Genomic DNA, 11440 nt, shown 5'->3' on the forward strand with positions numbered 1-11440 from the left:
AAATCAAACATTTTATTTTGTCCATTCAACCAAAATGTTGGGGTCATTTGTGACTTGTCCTTGGTTTGGTTTACAGACATGAGTGGAATCCATAAAATGTATTAATTTGAACCACCAAAGGCTAGAGGTAAAAGAACCTTGAAGATGACCTAATCCAAATCTCCAACAGATAAGTGCTTAGACTCTCTATTCCCTTACCATGTATAAACATGTCTGTTTGCTAAAGCTGAGAGAGGAAGTTCCATTCCTGCCAGCTCTAGAGGCCAGTTGTAAGTGGTGACAGAGACTCAAAATCTGAGTCAATCATGTCCTAACGTGTGCATAATTATGCAAATGAAGCAACATTTCAGTGCCATAAAAGTGGTACTGATGTCAAAATTCATGTTTAGAAGTTCATCCATAGAGCAAAATTTCATTTATTTTATTTAATGTGTTTCAAAGAAAAAAAAACTCCAATAAGACAATACACCAGCATCTGTCTTATTGTTCTATACCTCACCTTTGGTACATATTAAATAATTTGTCTAAAGTGCTGTCTTTCTGGGACAACTCCAAACCTGTGGTTTTTCTTAACAAGAATGTGGGATTGTAAAGGGCTTTAGTGTTTAGTTTTTCCTTCAGTAAATTCTGCCTCAAGAATGTATTCCAGGGCAGAGGATTTAGCTCAGTTGTTCCACTGCCTGCCTTGCAAGCACAAGGACCTGAGTTCAATCCCCAGTACCAAAAAAAAAAAAGAACATATTCCAAGTCATTTTGTACGTATGTTAAATTTAAATATGTTAAAAGTAGCCATATTTGTTAAATTGCAATCAGCTAGACTATATGTTGCATTAACTAATATTAATTAGTGTTTAACCTATTCCCAAAATCAGCTGAAGAAATAAAATGGCCTACAAATCTATCTTTGATTGTGAAGTCATGGAAAACTGAAGACCCGCGTTAGAACTTCCATTTTGTTCTTTGTCCAAAGGTTGGAAAATGAGGGCTCGGGCTGTGGCTCAGTGGTAGAGGATTTGTCTAGCATGCATGGAGTCCTAGCTTAGATCCCCAGCCCTACAAAAATAATAATAATAATAATAATAATAATAATAATAGAATGGATTCATTTGCATTTCTGCTCCTTTCCTTTCCCTTTGAAGTGATAATATCAGTAAAATGCATCCAAAATGAGCAGAAAAATACATTATATGTGGAAAATCTTGAATGTGGATATCAGCATAAAAATGATGGCAGAAATTCCAATTCTTCAACTTCATTTTTTTTTCCTTTACCAGGGATCAAACTCATGACCTTGAGATTTCAAGTCAGACACAGCACCACTGAGCTAAATCCCCAGCTCAGAAAGTTCAATACTTAAATTGTCCTAAGGTGTATTAGCAACAGTGTGATCTCCTAGAAAGTAACAGCAAGACCTGGTTCCTTATGGTAACAGCTTGAAAATAAATGGGATCCAACCAGTGCTTCCTCAGGAATACTTTATTGATGAATACTGGAGGTGTTGCCCTCCCACTGGCCTCTGAGGGAAGAGACTCAAATGACTTTAATAAACCACCTGAATCTGTTATCCATGGGCTTATATAAATAACCTTCCTGAGAGTTTCTAAGGTCAGCCTTCACCATCTTTTAGAGTAGATAAAGACGAACTTTTGCTATTGTGTTTCACTGCTCTTTTTTTTTTTTGGTACTGGGGTCGAACTCAGGTCCTTGTGCTTGTGCAGCAGGTGACGAAATCACTGAGCTAAATCCCAGGCCCTCTGTCTTTTGAGAAGAAATTCTGAGGTACACTCAGCAAAAATACCTAGCTCTAAGGAAAAAAATACAATACACTAGTAATAAACCACTGTTGTTTAAGTTACAGAGCTATAAATCTCAGCACATTCTGAAATACATTATACTGTTGTTTTCTTTATAGCACTTTAACATATTTTGAAATACATTATACTGTGGTTTTCTTTATAACACTTTAAGAGGAAAGATGGGAGCTAAAAGAACAGGAGGGAAAAACAATAAAAGATATAAAGAAGGAATAAGGGCTAGGAGTGCTGTTCTGTGGTAGAGCACTTATATAGCATGTGCAAGGCTCCAGGTTCAGTCCCCATCACCACAAAAATTAATTAAGTAAGTAATTAAGAAAAAGGAGGAGGAGAAAGAGAATAACTCAGAAGTAGAGAAACTTAGAGAAATAAAAAGTACAGGGGTTGATACCACATGAGATATTTTGAGCCAGAGATGGTAGAATGAGACTGGGCCAAATATTGTCCACACACACACACACACACACACACACACACACACACACTTGCACAGCAAAGCTTTATTGGGAGGGGGGAGAGGGCTTCAGCCAAATCAGGGCTTTGGCTGAAGGAAGTGAGGAATCGGTCAAGAGAGTGATCAAGATGCTGTACTTAGAAAAGAAAGAAGAAGGTTCTTATTAATTTGCTGGGGTGGGCTAAAGTCCAGTGGTTTCCAATACCCAGAGACATGGTTTCAGATGATGTTTCTTCTTTGGATGGACTTGGGACCAGAACCCCATACTGCGGTCACTGTGAACTTGCCCCACCACCACCACCACCATCATGGTCCACTTGTCCTAGCAGCTGTTGAATTTCCATGTACTACATCAGGTGCCATCATCCTGTGCAAAGCATCCTGGCCTTGAATTTGGTGGGCTAACAGATGGTCAACTTCACACAGGACTGGCTTAATTACTCTTGCAGCTGGTGTCATCATCTTGCATGAACGTTCTGGCCTTATAATAGGGTTGAAGGACTTTCAGTGCTTGAGCTGCTGTATCACAGCCTGGGAAGAAAAAAATCTTTTAAATGATCGACATATCTACATATAAAAGTGAGTAGAATCTGATTCCAGGGTAAGAAAGCAAAGGAGACAGACAGACTCTGAAGACAGAGATACAGAGCCTTTATGCCATTTCAGTCACCCATCACTTGCGGGCCTAAGTGAAAAGTCAGTGTCTTCAGCTCATGTGCCCTTTAGGTCCTGCGGAAGTAACCCAGGCAATTGTCCTCAAAAAACCAAAGTCAGAGGTGGGAAAATGATAATGTATTGCCCAGATGTATGATTCCCAATTTAGTGATGTTAGGTTGACTTAGACAGATGAAGCTAGAGAGCTTATTTAGGATTTTTTTCATTATTTTTTTGTCTTATTGGTACATTTTAGATATCCATAATGATAACATTCATCATAGAGAATGTGCACCTGTACATGATCTATCTTGCCTCTTCTTTTTTTCCCATTCCCCTCCAATCCCTTTGACCCCTCTTCCCCTCCTTATTTACAAAAGCCTTGTTTCCATTTTTCCTTTTATTATCTTTTTTTTCTCGTCCTTTCTTTCCTTTCCCCCTCTCCCCTCCTGTGTTCTCCTTCTCATTTGAATATTTTGGTTCCCATTTCCCAACATCTATTATACATTTTGGTCCTTCTTTACACTTTCAGTTTCTCACACCAAAGAAACAATGTGGTATTTAAATATGTGTGTCTGATTTATCTCACTAAAACCTATAGTCTCGGGGTATATCCATTTAGCTAGAAATGTCTCAACCTTATCCTTCTTTATGGCAGAGTAGTACTCCATGGTATAAAAAAACACATCTTCTTTATCCATTTGTGAGTTGATGGGCATTTGGGCTATTTCCAAGATTTAGCTATTACAAACTATTCCCCTATAAACATGGATGTGCATATTTCACTGTGATGTGAGGTTTTTAATTCTTTCAAGAAGATACCAAGAAGGGGAATAGCTGAGTTGAATGGAACCTCTAGTTTTAGATTTTTAAAGAAATATCCACACGGATTTCCACAGTGATTGCACCAGTCTACACTCCGACTAACAGTTGAAAAGGATTCCTTTTTCCCCACGGCCCTGCTAGCATTTGTTATTAGTTGATTTCTTGAAAACAGCCTTTCTTTCTGGAGTGACATAGAATCTCAGCATAGTTGTAATTTGCATCTCTCAAATGATCAGTGATGTTGAACATTTTTTCATATGTTTATTTGCTGTTTCTATTTCTTTGTCTGAGAAATGTCTGTTCATTTCAGATGCCCGTTTTTGGATTGGGTCTTTAAATGTGAGAGGTCTGATTTTTTTGAGTTCTTTATATATTCTAGATATTAGTTCTTTGTCTGAGGAACACTTGCAATTTTTCCCATACTGCAGCTGTCTCTTCACTCTGTTGGTGGTTTCTTTTGCTGTGCACAAGCTTTTTAATAGGATGAGATCCCAATTGTTGATTCTTTGTGATATTTCTTGTGCAATCAGGGTTTGCCTACACCAACGTCTTCAAGAGTTCTACCTATTTTATCTTTCAGCAGATTTAGTGTTTCTGTTTTAATATTTAGATCTTTGACCCATTTTGATTTTAGTTTAATGCACGGTGAAAGATACAGGTCTAGTTTTCATCTTCGACATGTGGAAAGCCAGTTTCTCCAGCACCATTTTCTAAAGAGGCTGTCTTTCTTCCAGTAAAGATGTTTGGCTCCTTTGTGAACAATAAGTTGGCTGAATATGTCGGGAGTTGTTTCTGCATCTTCTAATTTGTTTCCTTGATCCTCAGGTATGTTTTTTGGCCAGTACCATGCTGTTTGTATCACAGTAGCTTTGTAGCATAATTTCAAGTCAGGGATTGTGATCCCCTCTGCCTTGCTTTTGTTGCCTAGAATTGCTTTTGTTATTCTAGGTCTCCTCTGTTTCCAAATGAATTTTAGGATTGTTTTCACTAACTCTGTGAGATATGCTGTTAGTATTTTGATCCAGATCACATTAAATCTGTATAACAATTTTGGAAGCATGTCCATTTTCACTATATTGGTTCTTCCTACCTAAGTACAAGGGATAGCCTTCCATTTTCTGATATCTCTTTGATCTTCATTGTCAGAGTACTATAGTTTTCAGTGTAAAGGTCTTTTGCTTCCTTTTTTAGATTGATTCCTAGGGGAGTTTTTTTTGGGGGGGGATGCTATTGTGAAAGGTATTGTTTCCCTAATTTATCTCTCGTGAGTTTGTTATTTGTGTACAGGAATGCTATCAATTTTTGACTATTGATTTTGTATCCAGCTATACTATTGAATTTGGTTATTAAATCTAGAAGTCTTTGGTGGAATTTTTTGTATCTTCTATGTAAAGTATCATGTCATCTCCAAATAATGATGATTCAACTTCTTCTACTATTCTTATTCCTTTTATTTCTTTCTCTTGTCTAATTGCTCTGTCTGTTCCAGAACTATATAAAATAAGAGTGACGACAGTGGATATCCTTGTCTTGTTCCTGATTTTAGAGTGAAAACTTACAGTGTTTGTCCATTTAGTATGATGTTGTCTATTGGTTTGTCATAGATGGCTTATATCAGATTGAGAGAAGGACCATATATTCCAATTTTCTGCAGGGTTTTTTTTTTTTATCATGAATGGGTGTTGGACTTTGTCAAATGCTTTTCCTGCATCTATTGAGATGATAATATAGTTTTTTACCTTAGGTATTACCTTTATTGATTTCTGTATGTTGAACCATCCCTGCATCCCTGGCATGAATCCTACTTGGTAATGGTGTATAATCTTCTTAATGATTTGCTGCATTCTGTTTGCCAATATCTTATTGAGGATTTTTGTGTCTGTGTTCATTAGGGAGACTGGCCTGTAGTTCTTTTTGTGGTTGGATCCTTCTCTAGTTCTGGTATCAGGGTAATGATACAGGAATGAGTTTGGGAGTATTGCCTCCTTTTCAATTTCATTAACGTTTGAGAAGTAGCAGCATTAGGTCTTCTCTAAGTTTCTTGTAGAATTCAGCAGGGAATCTATCATGGCCTGGGATTTTCCTTGTTGGTAGGTTTTAAATTATATCTTTAATTTCATTGGCTGATATTGATTTATTTAAAATTTTAATATCTTCTTGATTCAGCAAGGGCAACTCATGTATCTAGGAATCTATTCATTTCTTCTGTGTTAGAATACACAGGCTCTTTTAGTAGACTTTGATGATCTTCTGTTGTGATTTCACCCTTTCCATTCTTAATTGCATGAATTTGAGTCTTTCCTTTCCTTCTCTTGATAAGGTTGGCTAAGGTTTGCCAATTTTATTTAATGTTTCAGAGAACCAACTCTTCAATTCATTGATTCTTTGTATTGTTTTCTTAGTCACTATTGCAATACTTTCTGCTCTGATCTGTATATTTTCCTTGCTCATATGAGCTTTGGGCTTGACTTGCTCTTATTTTTTCTAGAAGCTTTGAGGTTCAACATTAGGTTGTTTATTTGAGCTCGCTCTGTTTTTCTAGTATGGGAATTCACTGCTATAAATTTCCCTTGTAGGACTGCTTTCATTGTGTCCCATAAGTTCTGATATGTTCTATTGGCATTATCATTTAATTGTAGAAACTCTAATTTCTACTTTAATTTCATTGTGACCATTGGTTGTTCAGGAAGGTGTTATTTAATGTCGATGTGTTATGAAGTTCTTGTGGTTTCTTTTGCCATTGATTTCCAATTTCATTGCACTATGGTCTGATAATATGCATGGGAAAATTCAATTCCTTTGCATTTACTTTTGCATGTTCTATGAGCTAGTATGTGGTCTATTTTGGAGAATGTCCCACGTGCACCTGAAAAAAGTGTGTATTCTGATGTTATGGGGTGGAATACTCTGTAGACATCTACTAAATTCATTTGTTCAAAAGTTTGCTTCAGTTATGATATTTCTTTGTTCATTTTTTACTGAATTAATCTGTCTATTTGTGACAGTGGGGTATTGAGTTTCCCCCACTACAATTATATAAGTGCTTATTTAATTTTTCCTGTCCATTAATATTTGTTTTATGTAGTTGGCTGTGCTGGTATTTGGTGCATTTAAATTTGTGCTTGTTATCACTTCCTCTTGGATTTTTCCCTTTACAAAAATGTAGTGATCTTCTTTGTCTCTCTTAATCTGTCTTGCCTTGAAATCCACTTTGTCTGCAAATAGAATAGCTACCCCTGCTTTTTTCCAGGTTCCTGTCACATGGAGTATTGTTTTCCATTCTTTGACTTTCAATCTATGAATTTCTTTTTGAATTAAATGTGTTTCTTATATGCAGCATATTGTTGGCTCTTACTTCTTGATCCATTCTGCCAATCTATTTCTTTTGATTGGTGAATTGAGACCATTTACATTGATGGTTATAACTGATATGTATTGACTTATCTTTGTCACATTATTTTCCTGTTGTTGGTTGCTTTTTCCCTCTGTTGCTTTCCTTGCCTGGGGGGTTCATTCTTTGGGATTTATGGAGTTTAGTCCTTATTATCTCTTTCTAGAATGTTCTTTAGAACATTTTGGAGTGCTAGTTTGGTGGTCATGAATTTCTTCAGGTGTTCTTTGTCATGGAAGCATGTTATTTCTCCCTCAATCTCGAAAGATAGTTTTGTGGGGTACATCAATCTGGATTGTAGGTTGTTTGCTTTTAGGGCTTGAAATACTTTACTCCAAGCTCTCCTTGACTTGAGGGTTTGTGTTCCAAAGTCTGCTGTGATTCTTCCTTTATAGGTGATTTGTTTCCTTTCTCTAACACCTTTTTATATTCTGTTTTTGTGTTTAATTTCTGGAATCTTGACTATTACATGCCTTGTTGTAGATTTTTTTACTGTGGCTAATTGGAGTTCTATATGCCTCACTTATCTGTATTTCAAATTCTCTTTCCCTGCTTGGGAAATTTTCTGCCATTACTTCTGTGAACAGGTTTTTTATGTAGTTTGCTGTATCTCCTGCTTTTTTCATTGACTCTGATCAATCTTATGTTATTCTTCTTTTTTGTTTTTTCCTGTCACTGGGGATCAAGCTTAGGACCTTGCACTTGCGAGGCAGGCACAGTGCCACTGAGCTAAATCTCTGGCCCAATCTTATGTTATTCTTCTTTGAATCATCTAGCAGCTGTTGGATTTATTTTTCATGGTCCCTTGCAATTTTTAAGAAATCTCACTTTTCATGTTCACTAACCACAATCCTGTGTTCTATATCTGATATTCTGTCCTCACATTGGCTCATTCTGCTGCGTATACTTTCAGTGAAATTTTCAATCGTGGATTCCATTTCTTTCCTATGTTGGGCATTCATGGTTTCCATCACTTTCCTAAGCTCCTGTTTTTTGGTTGGTTGGTTTGTTTGTTTTTTATCTGAATCTGCTCTAGAGTCATTATGTCTTTCATTATGGTCACCATTTCTATAGTTATCTGAGAAACTATTTTTGATTTGATTTTTTCTAGAGCTTCATTCATTTGCTTTGTTACTTCTGTTGCTACCACTTCAGAGAGTCTAGGTGGGTTGCTTTTGAATTGTTCCACCTCATTGCCCCCTGAATTTGCTTTTGGTGAGCTGAAAGTTTTGGGTTGCATCTTGCCTAAGTGTCTTCTCATTTTCTTTCTTTTTTTTTTTAGTTTATTTCCTGGGTTGATGCTTGTAAATTTTTTTATGGCAAATAGTTTTATTGCTAGTATTTAGAACCCTTAGGAAATGACTACTTCTCAGAGATGTCTTCCAGGTTTAGCTGGCTTTTGAGTTTTGAGTCTATTGCAAGATCCTACTTTTTCAATTTATTGTGGATTAGAAGTTGCTGCCTATTTGGCCTAGCCCCTGGTTCTTTGGCACTGGCCTATTGTATTGTTTATGACCCTTAGGCAATCTCAGTCTTGGTGTACCAGGAAGATCAACTGATTAGAACAATTATGTCACCTTGGCTAAGGTAGTACAAGCAGCAATAATAATAGCATCAAACACACCCTAGAAAATTACAGGCTGTGGTAACTATTAATTTGCCACTTTTATCCATGTGAACTAGATTTTTGGTTATACAACAAAATCTAAAACCAGAAAAGTGTATACAGTAAATATTCCCTCAATATGGAAGTTTTACCCTCAGGGACAAAAATTTAAAAGGGGTTAAAAGGGGAAAAAATAAAGAGATAGAAGAGGAAGAGATTAGAGGCAAGGCTAGAGGACAAAGGAAGATTACACAAAGTTTGGGAAACTGTTGAAGAAGATAGAAGAGAAAGAGAGAAGGAAGAAATAAATCAAGAACAGAAGAACAATAATAAAACATGTTCACATTCATATAAAAACAAAAACATACAAGAAACAAAACAAAAATATAGAAAAGGGAAAAAAGAATATAAGGAAAAACATTATTGATTCAAGGTGTGTCTCTGCTGTCACTGGTAGACAAAGTGGGCAGACAGAGTCCAGATCCATATTCATTAATCCCAGCAAACCAGCTGTAGATTTACAGTGGGGTAGTGGATAATCCCAGCAAGCCTGTATCTTTAGTTCTGAAGCTCAGGCTGGTTTCTGGCTGTGAGGATGGAACCCAATTTGTTCAGCCAGCAACACTTCATGTGCCTCCTGCTGACTTGAACTTGGCTCCTTCACCTCATGCAGACCTGAACTCAGTTCTGCCTTACCCTGATGGAGCCAACCCACAGCTGGTCTAAATTCTGAGCTCAGTTGGCCCCTTTACAAGATGGCTACCAGCCAATTGCATTCCCCTGGAGGACAACTGAGCCTGAATAACTCACCAGTCACTATAGTCTGATGCATCAACTGCTGTGTTCCACTGGTGCATTTCTCAGTAGAGGCCTCTGGGATTGCCAGTAGTCACTATATGTCTTCAGGTTCGAGCCACCCCTCCTACACAGTGAGTCAGGGCTCAAGGAGAAAGCACTGCTTGCCCCCCCCCCTTATTCTTCATTGAACTCTCTCTCTCTTCACTCTCCTCATGGGCTTCAATTCTCACTTCACATGCTTGCTGGGTCCAGAGACCCACTTCCCTCCTTCTTCTCTTCTTCACATTGTTATATTCCAGTGTCTGCACACCAAATCTCAGAGGCTATTTCTCTACTGTTCATTACGCTGCCATCTTCCCAGAAGTCTAGGCTTTTTTCTTTCTTGTCATCAATTTATTTCATATAAATATCCTACTTCAGGGGTTTCATCAGAGTTTCATGATGGGTCTGTTGAAATATGCATTGCTTTAAAGAGTAATAATTTGCTACACCAAGGAGTTTATTTTGTCATCTGAGCCCTTTGTCCCATCACTATTCCACCATGGTGGTCCCTAACTGTCTTAAGGGAAAGAAATCAGAAGTCCTGATGATGTAAAATAATTTTTTTCACAGTCCAATGTTTACTATGCTATAGCCTCAGGACACTTAATCATTACCCTTTAAAGTGTCTACTAGACACTGAATCTCTAAATAAAACAGTCATTGTCAGAATATTTTTTCGGAGCTACATATAATAACTGAGACCAATGACACCTAGCAAGGTCACAGGGAAGTCAGATGAAACCAAGCCAGATCTAACCTAGGTAAGAGAGGTTTCTTACTCCACAAAGAATTGTGCATTCCAAATCAGCACAGTCTTTACTAAGCAAAAATGTACTTTGTTTTGCTCTCAAGCCATAATCTTCCCATTCTGTCCCATAAATTTAGAACTGGGTAACAGTGAGGAAGTCCCTTCTTCCACTCTCTATATCTTGCAAGCTTTTACAGATTTCCCACATATCTGTTCTTTCTCTTTGTCTTCCTAAGTCCTAGACCATTTCAGCCTCTAACCAAGTAGGCATCTTTCACTTATTTAGCAATGTCTGTGCACTGTGTAATTTTTTTTTTGTACCAAGGATTAAACTCAGGACCTTGCACTTACGAGGTAGAGGATGGTACCACTGAGCTAAATTGCCGGCCCTGCACTGTGCAATTTCTATAGCAACCATGAAGTAGCTATGATTGTTGTCTTCTTCCACCGGATTTGTAAACTGAGACACAGAGAAGTTAAATAATGTGCCCAAGATCACACAGCAAGTGGTAAAGCCAGGGTCAGAGCTCAGACTACCTCATTCCAAAACCCAGTCACTTGTCCTCTTATTTCTTTCTGAGCTCTGTCTGCCCCTTTCCTTCCAAGCCTGACATTGTGCTGCTATTTCTTCTGCCTAGAATGTCTGCCCTGCACTGAGATCACCATGGTCATTCTTCAAGCTCTTCTTTGTGAAACCTACCTTGCCTGAGCAAAGTTAGTGCATATCCTTCTTATTCTGCATGATGCTGGCCAAGCGTCCACACATCCCAGGACAAATGTTATGCTGACTTGGTTCCAATCTCAGTACTCACCACACAAATAAGCACTTGTCTGAGGAGAAACGTTGTATTGAGTGCCATATTCTCTTTCCACATTTGTGTTCTTAATGGGACAATAAAACTTCCAGCAATCATGAATTCTGTCTAGCTTACACAACATGTAAGACAATTCCCTTAAGGAAACACAAGCTGGGTGGTTAAGAGAGAAAAATTACAGATAGCTCTGAAAGAAGAGATGATTACTCCCCAAAAAGCTATTGCAGCCATATGGAGACCTCATCCAAATGGTGAAAACCCACACAAATGTATCTAAGAACAATGGCTGAGGA

At 37.7% G+C, this 11440-nt stretch overlaps 1 protein-coding gene across 1 annotated transcript in view; it reads left to right on the plus strand.

Moving 5' to 3' along the window:
* Positions 1-11440, plus strand: part of Kcnb2 (potassium voltage-gated channel subfamily B member 2) — a 443261-nt gene that overhangs the window by 424397 nt on the left and 7424 nt on the right. The gene's annotated exons all lie outside the window — the stretch shown is intronic.

This window comes from Heterocephalus glaber, unplaced genomic scaffold (genome assembly GCF_053883595.1).
Source record: "Heterocephalus glaber isolate CG9 unplaced genomic scaffold, H.glaber_assembly_v1.0 deba00001553, whole genome shotgun sequence".
NCBI lineage: Eukaryota > Metazoa > Chordata > Mammalia > Rodentia > Bathyergidae > Heterocephalus > Heterocephalus glaber.